This window comes from Aotus nancymaae, unplaced genomic scaffold, assembly GCF_030222135.1.
Source record: "Aotus nancymaae isolate 86718 unplaced genomic scaffold, 86718_ANA_hifiasm-v0.15.2.pri h1tg000044l, whole genome shotgun sequence".
NCBI lineage: Eukaryota > Metazoa > Chordata > Mammalia > Primates > Aotidae > Aotus > Aotus nancymaae.
In genome coordinates, this window is record NW_026988458.1 from 6,100,960 (window position 1) to 6,128,582 (window position 27,623).

At 37.6% G+C, this 27,623-nt stretch overlaps 1 protein-coding gene and 1 pseudogene across 3 annotated transcripts in view; one reads left to right on the forward strand and one right to left on the reverse strand.

Moving 5' to 3' along the window:
- The window catches only part of LIG4 (DNA ligase 4), a 207,088-nt gene that overhangs the window by 137,107 nt on the left and 42,358 nt on the right, over window positions 1-27,623 (forward strand). For 2 of the 3 annotated variants that reach the window (XR_010337182.1, XR_010337183.1), the window contains exons 3-5: window positions 17,204-17,355; window positions 18,073-18,179; window positions 25,361-25,416. The gene's annotated coding sequence lies outside the window, so the exon portion shown is untranslated. Of the gene's footprint in view, window positions 1-17,203; window positions 17,358-18,072; window positions 18,180-25,360; window positions 25,417-27,623 lie in introns of those variants that run through there. The other variant, XR_010337181.1, reaches the window with a different exon arrangement.
- Window positions 125-19,824, reverse strand: LOC105709098 (small ribosomal subunit protein uS3-like; annotated as a pseudogene).

Consider the following 27,623-nt stretch of genomic DNA (forward strand, 5'->3'; position numbering starts at 1 on the left):
CTATGACGTTGGCTGCATTCCCTGACGCCAGCCTCCTAGAGCTCATTTCAGAGGTGAGTTTTCCAGGCTTCTCGTGGACTCTGAGTCACCTGAGATCCTTCCAGTAAAGTTCTATACTGCTTTTTTAAGCCAGTTTCTTCTTTTGCTTGCAGACACAATGCTTAATTTGCTGGGGACAGGTGGGGGTCTTTCCTAAAATCCTGTTGTGGTGAAGTGATCCTGAGAGGGCAGGCCTGCTGTTTCTAAAATGGCTTCTGAACAAATCGTGCATTAAGCTGCCAGTATTGTCATACTTAAGGTAATAGCATCTGTTATGTGGCTGGGGCATGGCAGGTGGCTCTGGCTTCCCACCCTTCTGTTCTGAGATGGGGGTGGTGGGCAATAGCTCATCTTTGGGTTCCACGATGCTCACATGGTCAGTAGGGGCTTCTTAGGGCCAGTCTTACCAGTTGGGTCCCAGGGCAGCATAATCTTCACCTTCATACCCAGCACACCCTGTCTGAGCAACACATGGCGCACGCAGTGTCAACATAGTAGTTAACAGGGTCTCCACTGTGGATCATCAGGCCATCCACAAACTTCATGGATTTAGCCCTCTGTCCTCGGAGTTTCCCAGATACCACGACCTCGCAGCCTTTGGCCCCATGCTGCATGATGAACTGCAGCACACCACAGCAGGCCCTGCGCACACAAGCCCTCCTGGGAGTCTGTAACGCAGAGACTCTGCCTGAGCAACGGCGCACAGAGCTCAAGTGACCACCTTTTCAGCATAAAGCTCTACACTGCCCTTGGGAAAGCCAGACCTCTTCTGAACTACAGCATTCAGTTCTCGAATCTGCCGGTGCTTCTCACCAAGAACGTTCTGTGTTTTGGTGGCTAAGATAATGACTTCTGTCCTGGTTGGTGTAACTCGCACCTCAACTCCAGAGTAGCCATTTTTAGCCATAAGAAACTCATTCAGTTCAGCTTTGAAGATGCCATCAGCCACAAACCTCCTTTTCTTAGAAATTTGCACGGCCCTCTTGCTGCCACGCTCTGCTGAAAGGAAAGGCAGTTTTATTTTTTTTTAATTTAAAAATCGTAACGCTTTTTTTTAACTGATAAAACAATGTTTTAAATTTGAATTCTAAAAAGTAAATATTTTATTTTATTTATTTATTTTTATTTTTTTATTTAGAAAGAAAGAAAGAAAAAAAAGAATGAAGAAGAGGAAGAAAAAGGAAGAGAGAGAGAGAGAGAATGGGAGTATTGCTTTCTTGCCCAGGCTAGAATGCAGTTTAGTAATGGGTATTGAAAATCTCTTTTATACCAATAATTATACTTGATGTAGACAGGAAGGAATAAGGGATGAAAATAACAAACAAGCAGCCAACCAAGATTTCATTTAAACCTATGAAATGCTATGCGATTACTGAGGAGTGATTTACTTCCAATTATGTAGTCGCTTTTGGAATAGGTGTGAGGTGGTAATGTATGTTTTGTGTATTTGAAGTGGAGAGTTCTATAAATGTTTATTAAGTTTACTTGTTCTGGATCTGAGTTCAAGTCCTGGATGTCCTTGTTAATTTTCTGTCTTGTTGATCTATAAAATCGTTAGCTCTTCTTGTTACATTGATCCTTTTGCCATTATGTAATGTCCTTCTTTGCCTCTTTTGCTCTTTGTTGCTTTAAAGTCTACTTTATCAGAGGCAAGAATTGCATCTCCTGCTTTTTGTTTATTTGTTTATTTTTACTCTCTGTTTGGTTGATAAATCTTCCTCCTTCTCTTTGTTTTGAGTCTTTGTGTATCGTTGCATGTGAGATGGGTCTGGATGCAGCATACCGATGGGTTTTGGCTTTTTATCCAATTAGAATATATATAAGTTTAATACTGGCATTTGATGTTAGCTGGCTGTTTTGCCCATTAGTTAGTGTAAAATTTTCATTGTGTTAATGCTCTTTGCTTTTTGATATATTTTTGGAAAGGCTGATATTGGTTGTTCCTTTATATGTATAGTGCTTCTTTCAGAAGCTCTTGTAAAGCAGGTCTGGTGGTGGTGAAGTCTCTAAGTACTTGTTTGTTCGCAAAAGATTTAATTTTTCCTTCCATTATAAAGCTTAGTTTGGCTGGATAGGAAATTCTGGGTTGAAAGTTCTTTTCTTTAAGGATGTTAAATATTGGCCCCACTCTTTTCTGGCTTGTAGGGTTTCTGCTGAGAGATCTTCTGTAAGTCTGATAGGTTTCCCTTTATGGGTAACCTGACCTTTCTCTCTGGCTGCCCTTAGTATTTTCTCCTTCATTTCAACCCTAATAAATCTGGCAATTATGTGCCTTGGGGTTGGTCTTCTTGAAGAATATCTTTGTGGTGTTCTCTGTATTACCTGGAGTTGAATATTACCCTGACTTGCTAGGTTGGGAAAGTTTTCCTGAATGATATCCTGAAGAGTATTTTCCAACTTGGATTCATTCTCTTCGTCACATTCAGGTACACCTATCAAACGTAAATTAGGTCTTTTCACATAGTCCCATATTTCCTGGAGACTTTGCTCATTCCTTTTTATCCTTTTTTCTCCAATCTTGTCTTCTCGTTTCATTTCACTGAGTTGGTCCTCGACTTCTGATATCGTTTCTTCTGCTTGATCAATTCGACTGTTTAAACTTGTGCATGCTTCACGAAGTTCTCGTGTTGTGTTTTTCAGCTCCATCAATTCACTTATATTCCTCTCTAAATTGTCCATTCTCGTTAACATTTTGTCAAACCTTTTTTCAAGGTTCTTAGTTTCTTTGCATTGGGTTAGAACAAGTTCTTTTAATTCCCAGAAGTTTCTTATCACCCACCTTTTGAAACCTGCTTCTGTTATTGGAACACACTCATTCTCCATTAAGCCTTGTTCCGTTACTGATGAGGAATTGCAATCCCCTGTAGAGGGAGAGGCATTCTGATTTTGAGTATTCTCTGCCTTTTTAGGCTGCTTTCTTCCCTTCATTATATATTTATCCCTCTGTCGTCTTTGTAATTACCAACTTTCTAACTAGGTCTATGAGCAGACGTCCAACTTGTTGATTCCCAGCGCTGAAATCTGAGCAATCCACTGTGCCAGCCAAAACAGCATTGTTAAAATTGATGGTGCTTTTCTGCCCGGGAATCTCTGGACTCTGCGCTAAGGCGCCAGCAAAACCACTGTGCCAGCCACAAGAGTCGCCCTGGCGACCTGTGGGGCTCCTCCGCTGGGAATCTCTTGGTCCGTGAGCAACAAATATTCATCTGAAAGTGTGGATTCCTCTCGTTCTCTGCACTTTCAGTGGGAACTACGAGCCTGAGCTGCTAGTAATCAGCCATCTTGGATCTCTCTCCAAAGTAAATATTTTAAATTAATTTAAGAATGTTTAGTCATTTTGTCTAAGTCATCATTATATTTTCTTTACCTAAAGGTACAACAGCAGTCTTTAATTCAAATCCACGAACATTTCAACCAATATATTTTAATTCTATTAGGGAATAATTCCAGTCTTTGACATGAGTAAATGAAAATTGAAACAAAAATGTTTCAAGAAAAACAAAAAGTGCTCTATTAATATGTACATAGTTTATTAAAAATTGTATGTATTCCTAACATAAGTCTAATTATTCATTGGATTCACTCTTTATCACTGCAATGCTGATTTTATACAGCACATCTTTTCTTAATTTGATAGATTCTTCACTCAGATTTTGTTATTGTAGATTACGGAATATTAAAGTGAAAGTAAACAAAAAATGAGAAGCTTAGAAAAATTCTGTATCTTGAGATCAGCCTGCCAAATATCAGTTCAAATGACAGAAGAACTAGGAGGTATATAATGATATGCCCTATGATCAGAGATCTTTCCCAGGAAATAGAGTATAGTGAATGCTATTAAAACTATTTTGACTTGAGAATAATGAAGCATGAAAAAAATATAAAGTCAGTAGAAACTCTATTCAAATACAGTCAAATTTAAATATAAAAAACAAGAAACCCACAAAATTAATTTTTGAAATGTGTTTTTGTTAAAATATTTAACCCAATTCACTCCTAGAACTTTGATTTCACATTAGACCTAGAGGTTAGTAAGCTGAAGAATATTAGTGAGATTTACATTTTTTGTATTTTATACATATATAATTTACATACAATAAAAGACAAAGCTTTTAACTGTGTAGTTTGGCGAGTTTTGACCAAAATATACACCTATGTGACTATCATTCCAGATAAGTTTCTTCATGCCCATTCTTCAGTTTGGTAATCTGTCTTCTGATTATTGAGTTGTAAGACTTTTAAAAATATGATCTGGAGACCATGCTTTGTTAGGCACATATGTTATAAATATTTTCTCTTTTTTTTGGCTTGCCTTTTTATTTCATTAATTGTCTTTTTCTGAAGAATTTTCCATTTTGATGAAGTCTAATTTATTTCTTTGTTTGTTTGTTTTCTTCCTTTTATGGTGCTACTTGAGTCCTAAGAAATCTTTGCCCATCACGAGGCCACAGCGATGTTGTCTCAGGACTGTTTTTAGGTTTATTTGTATGAATTATCTTTTATTTTTTATTTTCTAGTTTGAGCCTTGATTGACTTCTTTCCTTCTTTCTTTCCCTCTTGCTTTCCTCTCTGCCTCCTTTGCTTTTTCCCTTCCTTCCTTTTTCTTTTCTTTTCTCCTTTTCTTACAGCACCATTTGTTGAAAAGACTATTCTTTCCTGCATTGAATTTAGAGACTTTGTAAAAAAAAAAAAAAAAAAAAAAAAAAAAAAAAAAAGCAATATATTTTTAGGTTTATTTCTAGACTTTCAACTCTTTTCCACTGGCATTTGTCCTGAGGCTAATACTAAATTTTTTACTGTTAAATCCAAGTTCTAGCATCAAGAGTTGCACCATTTTATATTGGTTTTCATTACTACATTTCTAGCTATGTTTCTGAAGATGTTAGTTTTACATCATTTTAAATATGATAGTGTAATTTAATGGCTTAGTCTAACACCCAGATATAAACTATTCCAAGAAATGTACTTTTCTATTGCATTATGACTGAGAGCATTTTGAAAACAGGGAAACATTGCAAATGTAAAATCTTTCAGTGTAACTCTTATTTTGGTATAGTAAGGCCAGAATTTATTATTGTAAATTTCCATTTCAAAAGAAGTGAAGTAAGTACAAAAGAACACAAGGTCTGGAAACGGGCTATGTTTAGTGGCCTTGAGGTGCTGTATGAAATCAATATGTTTTTCAACTAGCACCAGCCCCTAATCCTCCTCTGTTTTTAGAAGCTGGAAAAAAAAACTGACCTGTTATTTTACTCAGCTAAAAACATAGATTTTTCCCTAAAACCAATTTGAGAAAGACCCAGGAAGATCCACTCTTTTGACTACAGTGCAAATAATCTCCTTCATCATCCTAGTCAGAGTCCATTAGAAATATGGCAGATACAGTCACTTCATATGAAGGATCTATAGATTTTCAGGATAATCCTCTAATTGTTGAATGAAAAAGAAGGGAAAATAGTCCTTCCTGGTGCTATTCATAATTCATTAGCATGTTTTGATAAGGCAAGCTATTGAAACTGTAAACTCTAACATGCATTCACAAAGCTGGTCATGGATACACGGGTATAGACAAACATACAGCTGCACAAAAACATCATCCTACTAATAATTGCAAATGATTAACTTGATTATTTTTCTTCCTCTCAAATAGTGATACACCAATGGGACAAAAGATGTGCCAAGACAGCACCAAGAGATATTAAAAAGCTCATTTCTGATGAGGAAGTTCAATAAACTATCATTTCACGATTTCATTGGACGTGTTTGCTTTTAGTTATAGACAAGACACTGGGTCTCAGAGTGGTGAATGATACTAGTTTAAAGTTGAGGTTAAACTAGTCTTCTCTTTATTCTAAACTGCATTACTAGAGAACCAGAAAATCTACAGAAAATATATCATTGACCTGTGCCTGTATCTCCAAACACATAAATATTTGTAAAGACATTGATATTTGGTTGAATGCTTTCTAGGTACTGGGCACTATTTTCCAAACACCATCTTCTCACAAAAGGTTTTTGGAGTAGATACTGTCTCAAGCTAAACAATAAGGCAACTGAGGCAACAGAAGGTTTAGTTGTCCAACGATTTGAACTTACCCTGCCTATCCCAAAGCACATGCTTCTAACCACCATGCTATCCTGCTTTCCTATGTCAAAGATGATTAGAATTTATGACATGATGACAGAGAAAAGCAAACTCCTCAAGTTTTGCTATCTTAAGATTGAAAATGTCAAATATTTTCACCAGGCTAGGGGAGAAGAGGGATGTAGAAAAAAGCCAGAATTACTCTTTCTGAAACAGAAAATGGTTGGACAGTTACTTGTTAGCTAAAATCTTATTGAAATTATTATTTAATCAAACTTGTCCTGAACACATAAAATTGCCTGCATAAATTCAAGCTGAAGAACCATCTGTTTTCTTCCTTTTTAATGACATTGCCAGCATGCATTTTTCCAACATTTGTGCAGAATTCCCGAGAGTCTTGTAGAGACATGCTAAGCACCCCCAGGGGTTGCATTTGGAGCACAAGGTAATATTTCATGTTCTGATTACTGTGAAGAAAGCAGGATGCTTTTAATTGTGTTAGAAAAAAGAAAAATGAATATAAAATCATCAAACAGTTTTGGAATCTCATGTAAAATGGAGTCTACTTGACATTACATGCTCTAAAATTGGGTGCAAACCTGACATCTTGCAGTCTTTGGTTTCAACAAAAAAACACCAGGCAAAAAACGTGGTATTTCTATAAAGTTTTTAGGGAGAAAAATATAATACTCTGCCAGGTGAGCTGGTTTCTGTGTTTCCATCTATTTTTGAGCTACTTCTTATAGCATTCATCAAACACTTCTTATTCTTAGAAATGTGCAGGGCTTTGAAAGGTTAACTGTTACAAGGAAAGAGGTCTTTTCTAGTTGGATTAAATCTAATTAAATAAATACTCATAGAACTTTATAACCAAATAGATTTTTAAAAATTATACTTGCAGTCTTTACTACCTTGGTATTTCTATTTTTCCAGATATACACAGCACTTTGAATCAAATAAACGTGAGAAGAGTCTGATTTGAGATAAGAAAACACGGAACCACATAATAGGCAGTCAAAACCTGGGACTTACTGCCTCAGGAGCATATCCAGGCCCCCAGCTAGGGCCACATGCCTTTTTGTTGACCCTGTCATTACTTGAGCAAGACCAACCTTTTCACTGTGTTTGCAGGGATACATAAGTTTTGGTGCACATAAACACACCTATAAATATAAACACAGCCATTTATATTTATGAAGGGGTGTGGCTACACTGTGGACATGGCTGGTTTTACCACTTCAAATCTCATGTTGAAATTGGATCCCCAGCGTTGGAGGTGGGTCTAATGGGAGGTGTCTGGGTCATGAGGGAGGATCCCTCATAAATAAATGAACTTGCCACATTTTCCCTGTCCAGTCTATCATCGATGGGCATTTGGGTTGGTTCCAGGTATTTGCTATTGTAAACTGTGCTGCAATGAACATTCGTGTGCATGTGTCCTTATAGTAGAATGATTTATAATCCTTTGGATATATACCCAGTAATGTGGCACATATACACCATGGAATATTATGCAGCCATCAAAAACGATGAGTTTGTGTCCTTTGTAGGGACATGGATGAACCTGGAAACCATCATTCTCAGCAAACTGACACAAGAACAGAAAAGCAAACACCACATGTTCTCACTCATAGGCGGGTGTTGAACAATGAGAATACATGGACACAGGGAGGGGAGCACTACACACTGGGGTCTGTTGGGGGGAAATAGGGGAGGGACAGAGAGGGGTGGGGAGTTGGGGAGAGATAGCATGGGGAGAAATGCCAGATATAGGTGAAGGGGAGGAAGGCAGCAAATCACACTGCCATGTGTGTACCTATGCAACAATCTTGCATGTCCTTCACATGTACCCCAAAACCTAAAATGCAATTAAAAAATAATAATAATAAAAAGAAATGAACTTGCACAAGTGAGCAAGTTCTTGCTATGTTAATTCCCTCCAGAGCTGATTATTAAGTAGAGTGTGGCAGCTTCCCCCTCTCTTTAGCTTCCTCTCTCATCCTGTGATCTCTGCATCCAGCCCCTTTTCTCCTTGCACCATAAATGGAAGCAGCCTGGGCCTTCACCAGAGGCCTAATCTTCCAGGCAGCAGAGTTGTGAGCCAAATAAATGTTTTGATTTATAGATTACCCAGTCTCAGATATTCCTTTGCAACAACACAGGTGGACATGTGCAATCATTTATATGGTACACTCTATGATACAATTGCCTTATATTATTGAGAGTACATATATTTTACTGATACTGTGGAATAGTCTGTTAAATGACTAAATAATCTCTAAATCATTTAATATTTTAGAATGTAAACATGGTGCCACAGCATCAAACTAATAGATTTTTAAAAAGCAGTGTGTGTATAGACTCAGGTGTGAAAACCGTATTGTAGAGTTCCCCAAGAAGCTACTCATGATCATGCTCATAGCTCATAGCTTATAGGTTGTCATTACCAATAATACTCTCCCTTTTCAATTTGATAAAAGGTACTCTGAGCTACTTACTGGACTCTAATCTAGGCTCTGCTTCTTTTAGGGCAAGTTACTAATGTCTCTGTGCTTCAATCACTCTTTGTGCAAGCTGGGGTTAATAAGAGTCACCTACAGATTTCTGGTTTACTTCTTATTACATAAAACTTCTAACACTTGACTCATGATTATTCCATCCTGTATTGTTTGGCGTTTTCTATACCCATGTATATTATACCAGTAAAATCCCTGCTTCTTGTTTTCTTGACTTCTTCTCAATTTAAATTACTCACTATCATGGTCATAGCTTACATACGTACTGTCGTTATCAATACTATTTCTCCCTTTTTAATTTCAATTTTAAGCTTATTACTCTCAAATCGGCACTTCCAGCTAATTCCAATATCTCAAATACAACAACTTTTTGTTTCTGTGAGATCTATGGTCCATTGTTCACAATTCCTTGTTCCAGCCCATCATCTTCTTTATGTTCTCACTTTCCTCTTTATTGAACTTGGGTGTTCTGCTTTCTTGCGTGAGCATCTTTCATCATTTTGTCTATGAAATTATAAAGCCTACTTAAATTTTTTATCTTTATCTAGTACAAGTGAGTATTCTCATACCTGAATGTGGATAGCAAAACACATACTTACATTTAAATTCTTTCAGTTTGTGACAATCTCAGGGGGATTCTTAGAACTATCTAGCAATCGTGTCTCATTTCCCAGGTCTATTTATTCTCCCACTCTTTTAGATGACTTTTTGGTGACAGATCATTTTGTCCAAAGATGGCAGCAACAATACCTCCCATCATATTTTCTTCTTGCGATGTGAACTTTACACCCTTCAAATAGAATTGGGGGTGGGGGGATATATCTCCTTCCTTTGAACCTAGGTGAAACTTTGTGACTGCCTTAATCAATAGGCTGTGGACAAATTGATGTAATGTGACATCCCAGACTAAGCCATTAAGGGTGATGCAGGTTCCACCTGCTCTTCTTGGGATGCTTGCTCTTAGCATATAGCCCTTATGACTCAGAGAAGCACCAGCAGCCTATGGAGAGGCTGCTCATGTGGATGGGAGGCAAGGCCTGGGGTGTGCATCTTAGCTGGGCACCTGACTCATTGACAGCTCCATACCCACTTATACACCATGTGAGCAAGACATCTTGACAGTGGGTACTCCAGTCTCTAATCTAGCCTCCCCAGCTCACAGCATGTGAAACAGAGACAATGAGTTTGTTAGCTAAAGTGGAATTCATCATCTTTTTACAGCCATTGGATTTTGAGGTGGTTTTTAAGGCAACAACAGATGACTGATGCACTACAGACTATTTCACACTTATTCCAAATTTATTCAGATCTCTCATATATCCTTCCCAATCTTCATTCTCAGCTGCTGCAGAAAACAGAAAATATCAGAATAAATTTTCCACTCACTCTCACCCCCACATATACAAATACCTCTGCACGTAGTCAAATAGATTGCACATTTCAAGGACTAACTGCCTGTGCCCCTCTAAAAACAGCCTTTTGTTTATACACCTGAATAACTATAATGAACTCCACAGTCCATCTCCAGCTATAACTTTGTCTTTATGTTCCCTCGCGTTAGCGATGTTTGTCAAAAGACTTGTTAATACTACGTCTCCAGTTCCCGTCCAAGTACGCTTTTACTTCCACAGCTTCACCCAAAGAGTTGTTACTGATGTTATCAATAATCTCATTGATGCCAAAGCCAATGATCAATTCTTGGTCTTGTTTGTTTGTTATTTAAGCAATCCTCAGCTTATGACCATTGATCACTTCTTGCAAATCTCTCCTCATTGGACTTTCGGATGATTAGTCTCCCTTGGATTTCTTTCTCTTTATCAAACATCTTCAAGTCTAAGGGCTCAATTTTCAGACTTCTTCTTTTCTCTCACTAGACTCATATCCTGGGTCATCTCATCCAGTCTTAAAACTTTGAATTCCATCTCTATGTTAATAATACCCAAACATATATCTCTGGTCCAGAGCTTTTCTCTAAACTCCAAACATTATATTCAACTGACTACCCAACATTTTCCCTTGATTTTAAATGGACATCTTGAACTTAAAAAAAACTTAAAACTAAAATCCTGATTTTTCTTCTCCACCTGTCCTTCATATGGTCTTCTTCATCTCACTAAATAGTAACTACGTTCTTTCAGTGGCTCAAGAAAAATTACTGGACTCATCCCTGACAAATCTCTTTCTGTCACCTCTTGCATATAATGCTATCAGTAAACCACCTTCAATATTACATACACAATCTATTTAATTCTACATTCACTGCTACTATCCTAGTCAAAGCCATGATCATTTCTCAGTTCTATTATTGCAACATCCTCTGAACTTTTCAGCAGCAATTTCACTGCCTGTCCTCAGAACAGACTCGTTCACACCACACCTCTCCTCAAAAACCTCCTGTGGTTTCAATTATTAGAGTGAAACCAAAGAACTTATGGAAAGAGCATAAAGAGGTTCTGAGCTAGAAATCTGGGATTTTTAGGTGCCTCACCATGGATGCTTACATTTTCCTTGATGAGAAAGTTATCAAATGCTTGTGAGTTGATTCCCAGGGTCACTTTTTAAGAAATGTATAGCCAGCCAAACTCACTGTAGGTTAAGGAAAATAGTAAAATGTTTGGCTTGAATAACATTTGCATTTGAAAATTATTGGAGAAACCTTTTTCTCAAAATCCCATCTGTCTTAAGGTCAGCATACCCTCTCAGTAGGCAAGACAACCCTAACCACAGCTACATCAACATCCAAAAGTTACACTTATTATGATCTAGGCACATAGTACATGTTCCATTTTAATCTAGGAAATTAATCTTTCTTGTTTTCAGGTCTCCTAATTTATTTCTGAAATTAAAACCTAACTTGTTTTTGTCTTTCAAACATTTTGCCTATCTTTCAAACTAATAACTTCATTTCAATTGTCTCAAAGAGATTCGCTTATACTCAAAGTTTTCTCAACTTTTCCAATGCCTACAGTAATCCAGGCATCCTAACTATTTCAAGGGCAAAACTGTTCCTGGGTCATCTTGGTCACATTAGAAATCTTATTATAATATCAGGTAAAAAATTGTTATGTCAAACCATATAGATGTGAGAGGCACACCATTTGGTCTTGCATATTTGGAGATAAAGTGCATACTACATCTTGTTTGTAGGAATAGAATGCTTGAATCATTAGATGTGGTTGAAAATGCTCATTCAGAAAGATACTTTTAAACATGAAAATGATACAGTGATTGAGAGGAATGAATTGTAAGTTTTCGTGATTTTTGCAACCACAAAAGAAGGAAGAATTGAGGTACAGTTCTGGAGGATTCATGTAAAGAAAAATATGTGAACTAATGAGGAAATGGTTTGTAAGACAGATAAACAGAAATGTATTGAACTTGGAGATTTCCTAAGATCATCTTGGGCACTGCTTTTGCTGGTTATTTATTTTTTTTCTTGCTGCATGTTCCCAGCAAAGAGATTACTGTAAAAAATCAAAATACTTATGCATCACCTTGGCTCTGCTGTTCTGTCTATAGCATGCTGCTGTTTGGAAAGATGCTGTGTGGGGAGGATAGAAGAGTTAACCATCAAAATAGGTGGCTTTTTGTATTGTTGAGTTTCTAAATGGGCACAAAAAGAAATAAGAACATATGCCAAGAACAGAGGAGAAATGCGTATTTCTGAAATTGACTTTTGCAAAACCAAAAGTTCAACGTAGTTTCTTCATGTTCTCAGGGAGGAAAATGATCTGTGATGAAAGTATAGGTCACTATATAGACTGTAAAAGCAAAATTGAGAGTAGCTGGCATGAAAAATGTTGGCAATGATAAAAAAAAAAAAACAGAGAAAAAAGAACAAGTGGAAAGCTTAAAGAACAGGTCTGATATTTTAAAAATTGAATTAGGTGTCTAAGGAACATATTTGTGAACCAATCACAAAGAGGAGAGAAAAGAGTAAGTAGATGAAAGTTGTAAGAAAGGGAAAAAGATATTGAATGTATAATATACCCTTCTATGTATATAAGGAAAAAATGAAAAAGCTGAAGGAAAACATGTAATCAAGTATATAGAGGACCAAAGCATTTTATGATGAGGAAAACATTACCATCTGACTTTTTAGAAGCGGAGGGATTATCAAGGTTGAAGACAAAATAAAGAAATTATTTGCACCTGGTTGTAATTGGGTGATCATTTTACTGACATTCATATCTTTAATAATAGAACCAACAGAGTCATACAAATTTAAAGTGGCTATAGGTTTCTTCATAGTTATGTAACAGACCAGAAAGATAACATGATATCCATAATTGCTGAGTGGGAAATATTTGAACCAAAATGTCCATGCCCATTGCAGATATTTAGGATTCATAAAACTTAGCTTCTAGGAGTAGTCCTGAAAACAGTACTTGAAGTCTGAGCCATATGAAAGATGTCAAAATTACTAATATAATACAAGAAAACATATCAGTCATGACTGTGGAAATAATAAATATCAAAGTTTTTATTGTCAATTATAATGACAAAATAGAATGGTAAAGGCAACAAGCTTAACGAAATCGTTTATGTTGTTATCACAGTGGTAGTGTACAACCCTAGATAAAATCAACAAGTGCCATTTTGGATGTTGGTTTAAAAAATGAAGGTAGAGTCAGAGAAAACATTTATCTTCTATGAAAGGAAAATATCCAAATTGACAGCATAAAAAGTTTTTGATTCAATAATTCTTGTGGAATGCTTAAATGGAGACATTCAGTTAGTAAACAAAGTACATTATCTTTAAGAAGAATATCAATGAGCTAAGCAGCAAAAAATGTTAAACCAATGGATAAAACAAGAAAACATATGTAAGTTCCTCTTTGTCTTTGTGTTGTATTAAAAATGTGTCATGATTTTTACTATTTTGTCTGTAATTCGTTAGGCTTTTTGAACCTGTGGATTTGTTTAATCCAAAGATCTGAAAAATTGTCAATTATATATACGTGTGTGTGTGTGTGTGTGTAATTAATTATATACAAAAATATATTTGTATGTTAATTATATTTATATAAATATAATTGAGAGTGAGTGAGAAACAGAGAAAGTGTGAGAAAGAGAGAGAGCTGAATGGATGGCTTTATTATAGGAATTAGCTTATGCATTTATGGAGGCTAAATCTCATAATACGCTGTCTGCAACCTGGAGACCCCGGAAAGCTGGTAGTGTAATTTAGTGCACATTTAAAAGCCTGAGAACCAGAGGAGACAAAATCCCAGGGCAGGAGAAGATGATGTGTCAACGCAAGAAAAGAGAGAAAATTCACCTTTCTTTCCCCTTTTTGTTCTATCTGGGCCCTCAATGGACTGGACAATGCCCACCCACATTTGTGACAGTGTGTAAATCTCTTCCGGAAACACTCTTACAGACACACCCGGAAATCATGTTTTACCAGCAATCGGACACCCTAAGCCTAGTCAAGTTGAAACAGAAAATTAAACCTCACAGTTGGAATATGACTTCATTTTGCTTTTGTAAATTTTGGTTTTTACTTTACAGGAATGCCCTCAATCCCTGTACACAATGAAGTCATATAGGACAAAAGAATATTTCATTAGTTTTGTCTTCTGAGATCAGTTAAAAATTACTGACCTTCTAACAATAAGATAATTTAAAATGTAACTGAAAAATATATAAGGTTTTCCATTTAAAAATAGAAATCTTTTTTTTCTTTTTTTTTTTTGAGACAAAGTCTCACTCTGTTGCCAGGCTGGAGTGTAGTGGCCTGATCTCGGCTCACTGCAACCTCCGCCTCCCAGGTTCAACTGATTCACCTGCCTCAGCTTCCCGAGTATCTGGGACTACAGGTACACACCACCACGCTAAGTTTTGTATTTTTAGTAGAGACGGGGTTTCACCATGTAGTCCAGGATGATCTCTTGTGATCTGCCTGCCTCAGCCTCCCAAAATGCTGAGATTACAGGCGTGAGCCACCGTACCCGGCCAGAAACCTTTTTTTGAAGATAAGTATCCAAGAATGATGTGTTGAATTTCTGACCCTCAGTATGTCACAATGCAACCTTATCTGGAAATAGGATCTTTCCAGAGATCATCGCATTAAAATGAGGTCATTAAGTTGGGTCCTAATCCAATATGACTGGTGTCCTAACAAAGAAGGAAAATTTAGATACAGAGACAGACACACACACACAGGGAAGACAAAGTAAGACACAGAGGGAAGAGATGGCCATGTGACTAGAGTGCTGCATATACAAGCCAGGGTTGACGGCCACCATGGCAGTTAGGGAGGTGAGAAAGGACCCTCTTAGAGGCCTCAGGGAGAGCATGGCCCTGTTGACACCTTGAATTCAGACACCTGGTCTCCAGAACTATGAGAAAACAGTCACTGTTTTGAGCCACCTGTTTTTAGTTTTTAGGCTGCTACAGCAGCCCTGGGAAACTAATACATTTAGAGATTTAGATTCCCTCACCCCCACCCCCGTTTAGAAATTCTCTGTGTGATATTTCGTTGGGCTGGTTTTATGTGTTATATAACCTTCAGTGAGGTGGGCAGAATTTTCCGTTCAAGCATGACCATGTTTAGACTACTGGAAAGGAAACATAGAGTGATAGTATTTTATTTTGCTTATTTATTTTTAATTTTTTAAAACATTTTAACCTTTGTGGCTAACAACCTACCAACCAACAGACCAGACACAAAGACTGCCAAATGCTCTTTGAGGTTAATACTGTCACCAGTGGAGAATTACTGGGGTAAAATATATCACAATTAGCTTACATTGGCAGCATCATTATCCAGTGTAAGGGGTGGCTGTCATGTGTGTGTACCAGTCTGGGAGCTGAGGAACGGGTGATTTATTTTGGCGGAAAGGAAGTGCCTCAGAGAAGAAATACATGTTTGTGTGACACCTGATCAACAACAATCTATTTGTACTATAGAAAGCATACACATACGATATAAATATTCTCATATCCCTTCCTCATTTCAAGCTTATTGATTCAAATTCTGAATGGCATCTCGGATCTGGAATTATAGGTTGATGTGAAAGAACCAGGCAGGAGTCTACAGATAGTATCTAAAGAAGATGACAGGCTAAAGGGAGGCTTAGGGAGTGATTATAAAAAGTAGAAGAACATAGGGAGGTTTGAGATGAGGGTGGCAGTAAGAGCACCTGAAGCAGCTGTCGCCTGTGGGAAGATGGTGAGCGGCTGCGAAAAGATTTAAATACTTCCCAGCAACAGGCACATGCTTCTCCCTCCTTGGTAGTCTTATATAGAGAAATTGAATAAACGACCTAAATGCTTCTAATATCATTTGATTGATGTGTGAGATTTGATTTATGTGTCAGGGAAAAGCTATACCAAGTCTCAGCTCCAAGGATACTTGTTAAGTAAACTATTGCTGTTAAGAACACGAATGCTATTTTCATCAAGATTACTTATATTTTTGAAGACACATCTTCGAACTAGAAAACCTCATATTAGGGACATGACATTTTTATATTTTCAGCTTTATTGGATGTTCATTCAAATGAAAAGACATAAGGAAAATTCTATTTGAGCACTTTCCATACAGACAATACAACGTATCTTTTAGGTAGGATAATTATTATTATTAAGCATTTGAAACCTGTGAAAATGACTTTGAAGTTGACTTGAACATTTCAGAAAAATGACTATTTTAGATCCAAAATGAAAGCAGATACTAGCACTTTTATTGTATACTTTATTTCTATATATCATAAATAAATATTTTACTTATCAGATATAAAATTAAACATTTAAAATTATGATGTCATACTTAGTAAGTTAGAAGCAAGCATTCCATTAACACAAAATATTCAGAAATATTGCTTGTCACAGGCCCTAATATTTTTATAAATATTAAAATATTTATTTCCTTAATATTTATTGTGTATATTAAGGTTCTGGGCTTTTGTCTCTCCCTGTGTGTACTGCCGTGATTGATTTAGTAACGTGCCTGGAAATAGCACTAATGACTCCCTTAGCATATTATAAGATAGTTACAGAATGAAGATCAAAATATGTTGTATTTACCTGGCATTTAGAATGGAAATTTTTTAGCTCAGATCGTATTGAAAATTAACCTTTAACTTGCAAACTGGTTGATATCAAGAAGTCCTATCTCAATTTTGGTTCTATTATTAACACTTAGTTCAAAATGTATACACTCTAAAATTAAACTTTATTATCCTTTACCTAAATGCACTGACATTTGTTTTTTAGTAAAGCATGCATCATTTCCCAAACACTGGGGCTTAGATGTTACATTAGAAAGTAAAATGACTTTTGTGTTTGCATATAAATGTATAGCCTGGTAATCACTCTGTAAGGTTCTAAAGAAGAAGGTGCTTGTCTTTTAATTTGTACAGCACTGGTGAGCTCTCACCGGGAGAAAATCACCAGCTTTTCAGAAAGCAATAGCTTTTCCTTGTTAGGCTTTCACTGTGTCAAAACAGGTCTGTGAAATCACTGGGCAGGAGCGCTCCCACGGAAGAAGGTGCAGCAGGGGGCTTGTGGTTGTGCAACATTGAAATTCCATCTTTTCTCTAAATCTTTATGACAGATTCTGGCAGCAGTGATGTGGAATGGAGAGAGGTATTTGCTTATAGCGAGTGAAAAATGTTTAAGAGAAAAAAGAAACAACTTTAAAATGTCAAGTCCAATAAAAGAGAGAGGACATCGGGGGCCATCCAGCTGCACACCATCTGCTCACAGGTGGGCAACTGGGGGTGACCTGCGTGCAATGGGAGACACATGTTAGGCCACGCTGTCTACGCAGCCAGGACCCAGGTAGCATGTAAGGAAGATGTGAACACAGACAAGCTGCACCTGCGTCATCCTTAGGCACCTGCTAAAGCAGCAAACACACTTAGAATGACCCAGAGCTGCACCTATATTGTCATGGTAAGAGGGAAATGCTAAACAAAAATTACTCCTGGAAGAAATAAAAATAAATTAAATGGTCTGGAAATTTGAGAGCAGTTTCAAATCTTGTAAATGTATATATTTTCAACTGGCTTAGATTTTCCCCTTACATACTAAATGGCTCCTAATTTTCTACCTTATTGATGTAACCTATCCTATATAATAAAAGTACCTATCACATATCAAGACACTAATTCAAGTCTATCCAAAACTGTGTTTTGGGAAGTAAAGTTAATTATAAATTTTCTGAGGCCAAAATTACATATGAATTAGCAGACAAGAGAACATGGCTATGATAACTCAAGCTTTAGAACTTTTTGCATAGTAAACATATGAGAATATTTTCCCAAGGATTATTTTCATAAAGTTTCAATCTGGTGTCTTAAACCAATTCTTAAAGTAAATCACTCTAAGATACTAGAAAACCAAATTCTTACTGAGTTATTTTTGTTATTGACAAGTTCATAAAATCCATTAGTATTTAATCCAGCTACTTCTATTTTGCAGGTAAAGAAATGGAGATTTATTGTTAACAGAAGATAAAAAGAGAGTGGAAGGAGGAAATTGAAGCACATTCTTGGACGAGAATAAAATCATTAAAATGTTAATGAAAGGTAAGAGGAACCATTGATTAATAGATTATATTGGAACAGGTGATCCAAGAAACCCTCTGATATAAGATTTAGGAATGAAATACCACAAAAATTCAGTATCAGAACCTAACCAGAGTTCTGATAAACCTGTGTGTATTTATACTAAAATAATTTGATTGGCAGAGTCTGGAAGTGGAATTAGAGATGTATCAGCCAGGGAGAAAAATAACTTACTCCAATGCAAGAGGCAAGTAGTTTATTCCTCTAAGTGGAGTAGTTTTTCACCAAAAGCCTGTTTGTACCAATTATTCCAGTTTACATGAGCCAATCTCTGCTGAGGATGCTACTTCACCACCAATTTGCTACACCTTGCAGTGGGTCTGAGAGGTGTCCTGGCTGACACCAGGCCCCTCCCTGGGCTGACAGCTGTTAACGGCTGCAGTGATAAACAAAACGTGAGGATACACTGTGACCTGCCATCCTGTGTTCCCTGCTTCTCTGTATCCGCAGTGCTGCTTCAGACAACTGCAAAATCCAAAGCAGAAAGTGATGTAAATGTTGAGAATGGATTCATTAAGTTGTTGGTTTTAGTTTCACTCTTGCTACAACCCTGCTGTCTCAGAGAATGTAGAAAGTCTCACTTTAATGCCTGTTGTTGGTGATGGATGTATTGCAATCTTGTAAAATTCTTGTGGATTTCTCAATAATTATTTTTGTAATTGTAAATTGTTATATGGGTCACGGTTTTAAAACCAGGCCCCTAAAGATGTGATAGAAATCAGTTTTGGGGTTTTCAAGAAGACCAATGATCTGTTACTATAAACACTGTAAAACTTGTTTCAGTTGGCAGGGAGTGGAGATTATTTGGTGAAAATATTGTGCGTTGTTAGGTAAGACATCTTAAACTCCTCATTTTTTTAATCATTTAAATATTAGAAACAAAATTTATCTTTCTTTATAAACTCCCTTTATGAATTTTCCTCCCTCATAAACTCTTCAAAATTAAACAGCATTAACTAACAAACTCATGTTCATTAAAACTAAAATAAAGCAATGGTGGCAAATAAGATTAATAAAAACAAATGCAAACTTGAACCCTGAAGTCTCATGTGGCTCTCAGAAACACATTTTTAGTGCTTACTTAAATGATAGTTTTTTAAAAAAAATCCTAAACCACCAATGTTGAATCACTCCAGTTAGGGAAACACCTCAAAGGTGTCACAAGGTTCTTATATCAGAGATTTATTTTTCAATGTTTGTATTAGTATAATACATACAATTGAAGAATGTGGTGAATGATGGAATTCAACTTTACTGGCCCTTTTAACTCTGATAATCTAAGATACAGAGAAATGATACACTTTTGAGGATGCTTCGTACAAACAATAAAAGTTTAAAGACTGCACACACTCAAAATAAAGCCATTCTCTGAGTCTGGGGAGGAGACATGAGCGGCATCTCTGTGTCCTGACAGAGCCATGGAGAGAAAACATAGCTCTGAAAGAAGCGCCTCAGCAGTAGGTCCATGGCCCTGCCCGGCTGCCTCATTAGAGACTTCTGTGGCCCAGCAACGCTGCAGAGAGCTTGAATGGACCACAGCAGCAGGCACCACAGACCTCTTCGGGAATCTGTGGACCAGCGATTGAGCACATGCTCTGACTGCCATGTTTCGGTGCTAGAGTTTGGAAGTTTGTCCCCTACAAACCTCATGTTGAAATTTGATCCCATTGTTGAAGGTGGTGCCTTATGGGAGGTGTTTGGGTCCTGGGGGTGGATCTCTCATAAATAGATTAATAACCTCCCTGGGGAGAGGGGAGTTAGTTCTCACTCAATGAGTTCTCACGAGAGAGCTTCTTGTTATAAAGAAACTGGCACCTCCATTGTTTTTCCCCCACTTTCTCTCTCTCTCTCCCTCACTTGCTTTCTCTTTCTCTACCACACACTAACTCCCTTTTGCTTTTCACCATAAGTGGAAGCAGCCTGAGACTCTCATGAGATGACCAGTCTTGAATTTCTCCAGACATCGGAATTGTGAGCCAAATAAACCTTTTCTTTATAAGTTACCCAGCTTCAAGTTGTCCTCCATAGCAACACAAAATGGACTAAGAAGCTTGGCATTAACATAAGATATTTGAAATGTGTCATAATCCAAATATCTTGAATCAGGAACAACTAAAGGTGTAGTCATAAATTAAGCTGAATTATAGAAAATAAAGTTCTGTGTGCTATAGATATAATATTATTAATACAAAGCTGCCTAAGTATTCTCCTCAGAATATAAAGGAACTTGGGGGGATGGAACAAGCACTACAGTAATGTCAGTTGGGAAAAATGATGAGACAAGTCTCAACCATTTTAGGAGATTAATTTGCCAAAGTTAAAGAAAGATGCACCCGGGAGACAGGTCTATGCCTTTCTCCAAAGATGATTTTGAGGGCTCCAAATTTAAAAAGTAAAGGGCGGGACATTGACAAGTATACAATTTTAGTGTAAGATGGGGGTAGAGAATATAGTCATTCATGCTTCTGTCTGGCTCAGCGAATATGCATTGTTTACATAAGATGACACAGACAAAATGGGGCAGGGGAGTAATGAGATATGCATTTGTGTCTGGTGGGCCAAGGGTGACTGCACCTGTAAAGATGAGCTATCGATTTGCATTGTCATGGTGAAATTTTAACAGCTCAATAGGAATTTCCTTGGGGGCAAAATATGGGGAGGCGTGTAGCTTTTTATCTTATAGCCATCTTATTTAGGAACTAAAAGTGGGAAGCAGGTTTGCATGACCCAGTTTCCAGCTTGACTTTTCCCTTCGATTAAATGAATTTGGGGTCCCAAATTTAATTTCCTCTCACTGTAACATAGATTCATTTCAATGAGTCACTAACTTAGAGCATCCTTATTCATCTCAGGAAACTTGGTCATCTCATGATCCTGTTCCTCTAGATCCCTGAATTCAGTGCTCCTAGCTTTCAGTATTCTCTAAAGTAAAGGTCTAATGAACACATACTTCTCAAAAAAGGACATTCATGCAGCCAACAAACATATGAGAAAAAAAGCTCAACATCACTGATCATTAGAGAAATGCCAATCAAAACCACAGGGCTATAACATTTCATGCTAGCTAAAATTGTGGTGATTTAAAAGTCAGGAAACAGCAGATGCCGGCAAGGTTGTGGAGAAAAAGGAACGCTTTTAAACTATTGGTGGGAATGTGAACTAGTTAAACTATCGCATAAGACGGTGTGGCAATTCCTCAAAGATTTAGAAGCAGAAATACCATTTGACCCACCTGTCCCATTACTGGATATACGCCCAAAAGAATATAAATCATTCTATTATAAAGATACATGCACAGGTATGTTCATTGCAGCACTATTCACAATAGCGAAGACATGGAATCAACTCGACCATCAATGATAGATGTGATAAAGAAAGTGTGGTACATATATACCATGGAATACTATGCAGCCATGAAAAGGAATGAGATCATGTCTTTTGCAGGGACATGGATGATGCTGGAAGCCATCCTCAGCAAACTAACGCAGGAACAGAAAACCAAACACTTCATGCTCTCACTTATAAGTGGGAGCTGAATGATAAGAACACATGAACATATAGGGAGTTGGGGGAACAACACACTGGGGCCTGTCAGGGGAATAGCTAACAGATGCTGAGCTTAATACCTAGGTGACGGGTTGATCTGTGCAGCAAATCACCATGGCACATACTTACCTATGTAACAAACCTGCACATACTGCACACGTACCCTGGAACTTAAAAGAAAACTTAATGAAAAAAAAATTAAAGGTCTACTTCATATGGTACTAAATTTAGGCAATGTCTCACTGTTTTTTCTTTTTTAAAACTCAACATGATATCAAGCTTACATTATTGTTAGAAATCTATTTGGTTCTAAGAAAAAAATGTTGCTGATCTATCTGCTGTCCACAATCCAAGAAAAAGCTCATCTGCTGGCCTATAATTTCTACTAACATAACTCGGTATTATTTCCAAAGAGAATACCAGAAAAATTATGATGCATTTTAGTGTCAGTAAGGGCAATTCAGTATAACTGAGATGTGTTTCTGATTGAATATTGCTTTAACGAATGAGCTTCAAACTGAGAGCTTGGAGTCAAGATCAAGTTTCTGGTTTCCACAGAAAGCCAAATAGTTTTTGTTTTATCAGAGAGAATTTAATACAGGATATTGGCTAAACAGGTATGAGAGGACAAGAAGACTTAAAGGAACTGGTGAGTGAGACATTATTGGAGTGAGACATTACTTTAAGAGCTAGGAAAAGAGGGATGAGCTTGGGATTAGAACCTACAACATTGGCTGAAGAGTCCTGTGAATTGAGTCTGCGATGTCTTAGGTGAGATATTGCCTGGCTGGTACTGGAATGTTTTGAGATTGGAAGAGGCTTTGCCGAGCTGGGACCTACACGTCTGAGGAGAAGGGCTTCTGAACAGCTTTTGGAGCCTCAGTCTCTCAGACAAGGGTCACAGAATTGGAACCCAGAATTCCTAGGAAAGAGAGGTGCCTCTAGGCTGGTAGCCTAGAAGCCAATTCTGGCATTAAGGAAGATATCTGGAAATAGAACCAGCTGCTATTAAAACCCAAAAATGCTTCCAAAGGGAAGGGTCATGACTGGGGCAAACTTGGTAGGAAAAATAAGACCTAGGAAGCAGCAAGCCCTCCTATGCCTCCTGCCTCCCACTCTCTCCCTAGCACCCCGTTGGCATACGTTGACAGAAAGCTTGCTGGCAACCAAGCATAGTTTGCAGTTCACCCCCAGCATCGCAGAGCAGAGAATATAGAGATGGTTTGAGGGGGAGGATGTAATTATCTGTGGGGTCCTTCCTGCCTGCTGCACAGACAAAGTCGATTGGCTGAGACTATGGCATTGCAGTAAAGGAAGAGTTTAATTGATGTACAGCCTGCCACACTACCTGGGAGGTGGAGTTAATCTCAAGTCGATCCCACTGAAAATTCTGAGGCTAAGGTTTTTCAAGGATAGTTTGGTGGGCAGGAGAGTAGGGAAGGGAGAATACTGATTGGTTGGGGATGCAATCATAGGGGTGTGAAAAGCAGTTCTTGTGTGCTGAGTGAGCTCCTAAGTAGGAAACCCCAGAGGAGCTGCTGGTCCCAGTGGGGCCTTCTGGTAGCCAGAAAGGCAAAGGCCTGAAAAGACATCTCAAATGGCCAATCTTAGGTTCTACAGTAGTGATGTTTTCGGTAGGTGTAATTAAGGAAGCTGCAAATCTTGTGACCTCTGGAACAACGGCAGGCAGTCATTTCCCTCTCATCCTCCTAACCTGGAGACCTTTCATTAGTTTTATAAGGATGGTTTAATTTGGGGGAAGGCCTGTTATTTAAACTACAAACTAAATTTCTTCCAAAGTTAGCTTGGCCCGTGCCCAGAAATGACCGAGGGAATTGTCAAGGTTAGAAGCAAGATGGAATCAACTGTCAGATTTCTCTTATGATTTTGCAAAGGTGGTTTCAAAGATAATAGCATACTATCCAAATAGCCAGTACAATCCACCATTTTGTATACTCAGCATCCATATTTAACTTTCCACATGTATTTTCAACTCCATGCAATGATTAAAGCATTTGCATTCTTTTGCCTAATGAGAAGAAAGTATCTTTTGTACAAATGACGACTTTCTTCCCCTCTCTCAAAACATAAAGAAGTCTTGGGGGATGAGGAGACAAAAATAACCAAACAGCTTGCTGCTACACAATGTGGGCAAGGAGAGGAATGTGTCTAGGATCCAGGGGCTCCCTGGATCACGTCTCAAACTACCATGCCGTGTAGGAAAAGTCCGTGGAAAGCTACAGCAGGCAGAGCAAGGCAGAGCCTCTGAGGATCCAGGCCCTCTAATCATTGCACTGAGTATAGAAACCCATGATCTGAGGCGCCAGGAGGGGGCAGAGGATAGATGGAATAGGTAGAGGAAGAAGGAAGTTATAAGTACTCATTTACAGAGGTAGTACCAAAGCGCCTACTGTGAATCATTTCTTTCTTGCTTGATACATGCGTGTTTGTGTGTGTACCACTTTCTTGCTTGTTTTCTCTTTATGTATGTGCCTGAGTATATGGGTTCCTATCTATCATTTATCTCTATATCTGTATCAATCAATCAATCAATCTATCTAATCTATCTGTCATCTATCTACTTGTCATCTATACACTAAGTTTTTCTACTTCTTTTATCAATTTACATAAGGATTACAGGTAGCTCATTATTAGGTAACTTTATAATTTAATTGTTAAGTGAAAGAATAACTAAATAAATAACTAAAACTAGCAAATGCTTCAACAGCTAGAGTTTGATAGTTGTAACTGAGGAAGCTGCAAATCTCATGACCTCTGGAACAACCGCAGGCAGTCATTTCCCTCTCCTTCTCCTAAACTGGAGACTTTTCATTAGTTTTATAAGGATGGTTTAGTTTTGGGGAAGGATTCTTGCCTAATAAGAAGAAAGTATCTTTTGTACAAATGACCACTTTCTTCCCCTCTCTCTCAAAAAAAAAAAAAAAAAAGTCAAGGGCTGGGGAGACAAAAAATCAAAACAGGTTGCTGCTACACCATGTGGGCAAGAGGAGGAATGTGTTTCTATGTTTCTAAGAAACATGATTCATTTAATAAATTCCAGGTGATTTTTTTGTTATTGTGCTTTCGGGTTGCTGCATAGGTACATACATGCCATGGTGGCTTGCTGTCTCCATCCCCCCACCGCCCCCATTGCCTACATCAGGCATTTCTCCCTGTGTTATCCCTACCCATCCTCGCGCCTGCTGTCCCTCCCCTCCCCTCCCATCTACCCCCCACCCAGCCCAGAGAGTGTTGTTCCCTTCCCTGTGCCCATGTGTTCTCATTGTTCATCACCCACCTGTGAGTGAGAACATGTGGTGTTTGGTTTTCTGTTCTTGTGTCAGTTTGCTGAGAATGATGGTTTCTAGATTCATCCATGTCTTTACAAAGGACATGAACTTATCATTTTTTATGGCTTCATAGTGTTCCATGGTGTATATGTGCCACATTTTCTTTGTCCAGCCTATCATTGATGGGCGTTTGGGTTGGTTCCAGGTCTTTGCTATTGTAAGCAGAGCCACAACAAACATACGTTTTAAATAATAAAGAAGTAAATTAAATAGGCATCTAAATAAATACTATTTTGTCCTTTGTAGCATCCCCAGCACATAACAGAGTCTCTGATGCCTGGTGACTGCCCAATCAGTAGATGGTAAGTAAAGAAATGAATGTGGCACTGCTTTGACTAAACACATTTTAGGCTGTGTCTTTATGATGTTACATTTTCTTAAATGACAGGCAACTGAATTTTTCTGTTTTTATCAAGGCTCTTAAATTGATGTAAATACTGCTTAAGTGTGTTTCCCAGAAATATTTGAATTCTGATAACACAAATTCTCATGATTTATTTCTATATGTAAAATATCTAAAATAAAATGAATTATAAATCTTATACTTTACTAACAGGGTAAATTGACATATAACCACATCACACCTGTGGATAAGGGGTCTGCATTTTTCCAAACCAAGAATCAAGAAGTAAAATATTTGATTTCACATTTGAATGTTTTATGGAGGAAAACAAAGAAAATGTTTGAAATAAAGGCTACTTCTGGAACCAAGATTTTTATATGTCATTTTTTTAAATTGAGACAGGACATTGCTCTGATACCCAAGCTGGAGTGCAGTGGCGCAGTCATAGCTCACTATGTCTCAACCTCCGGGGCCCAAAAAATCCTCCCGCCTTAGCCAACTGAGTAGCTGGTACCACAATTGTGCACCACCACGCCTGGCTAATATTTTTATTTTTTGTAGAGATAGGGTCTCCCTATGTTGTCCAGACTGGTCTTGAACACCTAAGCTCAAGTAATTCTGTCTCAGCCTTCCAAAATGCTAGGATTATAGGCATGAACCACTGTGCCTGGCCTATTTTTCATACTCTTAAGTGACTTCTCTTTTGTGTTTATATTAATTATCCCAAATGTAAATTTAGTATTTTAGCTGAACTGTTAACACATTCAAGTTAAATAATACTGTATGTAACCGTCAGTTTAGCCATCCTCAGCTGGCTGAGACAATTTAATACTTAGCAGCTGCAAAACGAGAATGACAAAACAAAGTCCAAAGAATTCATTTAAGTTATTTTGGGACTAAACATTTTTTTAAAAGGCAGTCAGGAAAAGAACTAAAAAGGAGAGATAGAGAAGAAAGAAACAAAAGGGGGGAATCATAAATATAGACAAGCTAAGAATTTTGGAAGACTGAATTCACAAAATTCCCGGGAACCAGGCATGTACCCTCCCCAAATGAAGAGCTTGACTTAAGCTTTTTTAAAGTTTCTACTCAATAAGTGAATGTGATCTTATACTCTATATATTCAAATATGTCTATCAGGTGACCTAATTGCTGGGTTTTTTTCTACCTCAATTATTTAACTCTGCACTTCACAAATTAACCGTTCATTTGATAGCCTGATGTTTAAACCATTACGCTCTCTTGTTCTTCCTAATTACTGCCCTTTTTCAAAACGCACACTGTACAGTGTGTTATCACTAATCCCGTGTGGTTACTGAATTAAAATGCAATAACATTTAAAAATCAGTTTGGTGGTTACTGTAATAGGCAGCACAGATAGAGAACATTTTCATAATCTCAGCAAATTCTACTCTATAATATTTATTTAATTTCACCAAGAAATGACTTGGCTAAAGACAGAGTAATGAGAGATCAGCAATGCAAAAACTGGGGAAAGAGCTTTCCCTGCAGAAAGAACAGCAAATGTGGATTTTATTTATTCTCACAATCTCTATATGATAGGGATAATCAAGTTTATATTGAAAAGAAGTATATTGAAATTTAGAGAATAAAGTAATTTGCCAAGGATGTTGAGGTTATTTAGTATTAAATATAGGACTTGAGCTTATCTAATTGAATGCTTATTATTGTATTAGGATGTTTTTTCCTGGAAAAGAAGAAACACTGAGGCTGATAGGAAGATCTAGACTTTTGTGTGTGGGTGTGGAATGAGGGAAAGGTATGAGAAAGAGCTGTGCTGATTCACAGGCTCAGGCATCTTTTGATTGTGCTATTTACATATTTAGAAATCCCATTAGGGTTCCAAAGAAAGTAAATTTTCAACAGCTGCTGGGGTAGTGATATGAATATGCATAAGTGTTGTCCAAAATGTGAAAATGCAGCAAAAAAAACGTGTGTGGTACATTCTTTTAATGTCATATGAAGCTGAAGGCCAGCGGAATGTTCAAGTCACCGTTCAATTCACTGTTTCATATTGATTAAAGGTCTTGCACTAAGTTACATGTCAACTTGTAGAGTTTTGTCTGGTAGAGATAAAAATGATTTGTCTCTGGAGATAATCTCGAAGATTGTATGTATGGGCTTTTGGGGGCATTAATCAGTTCT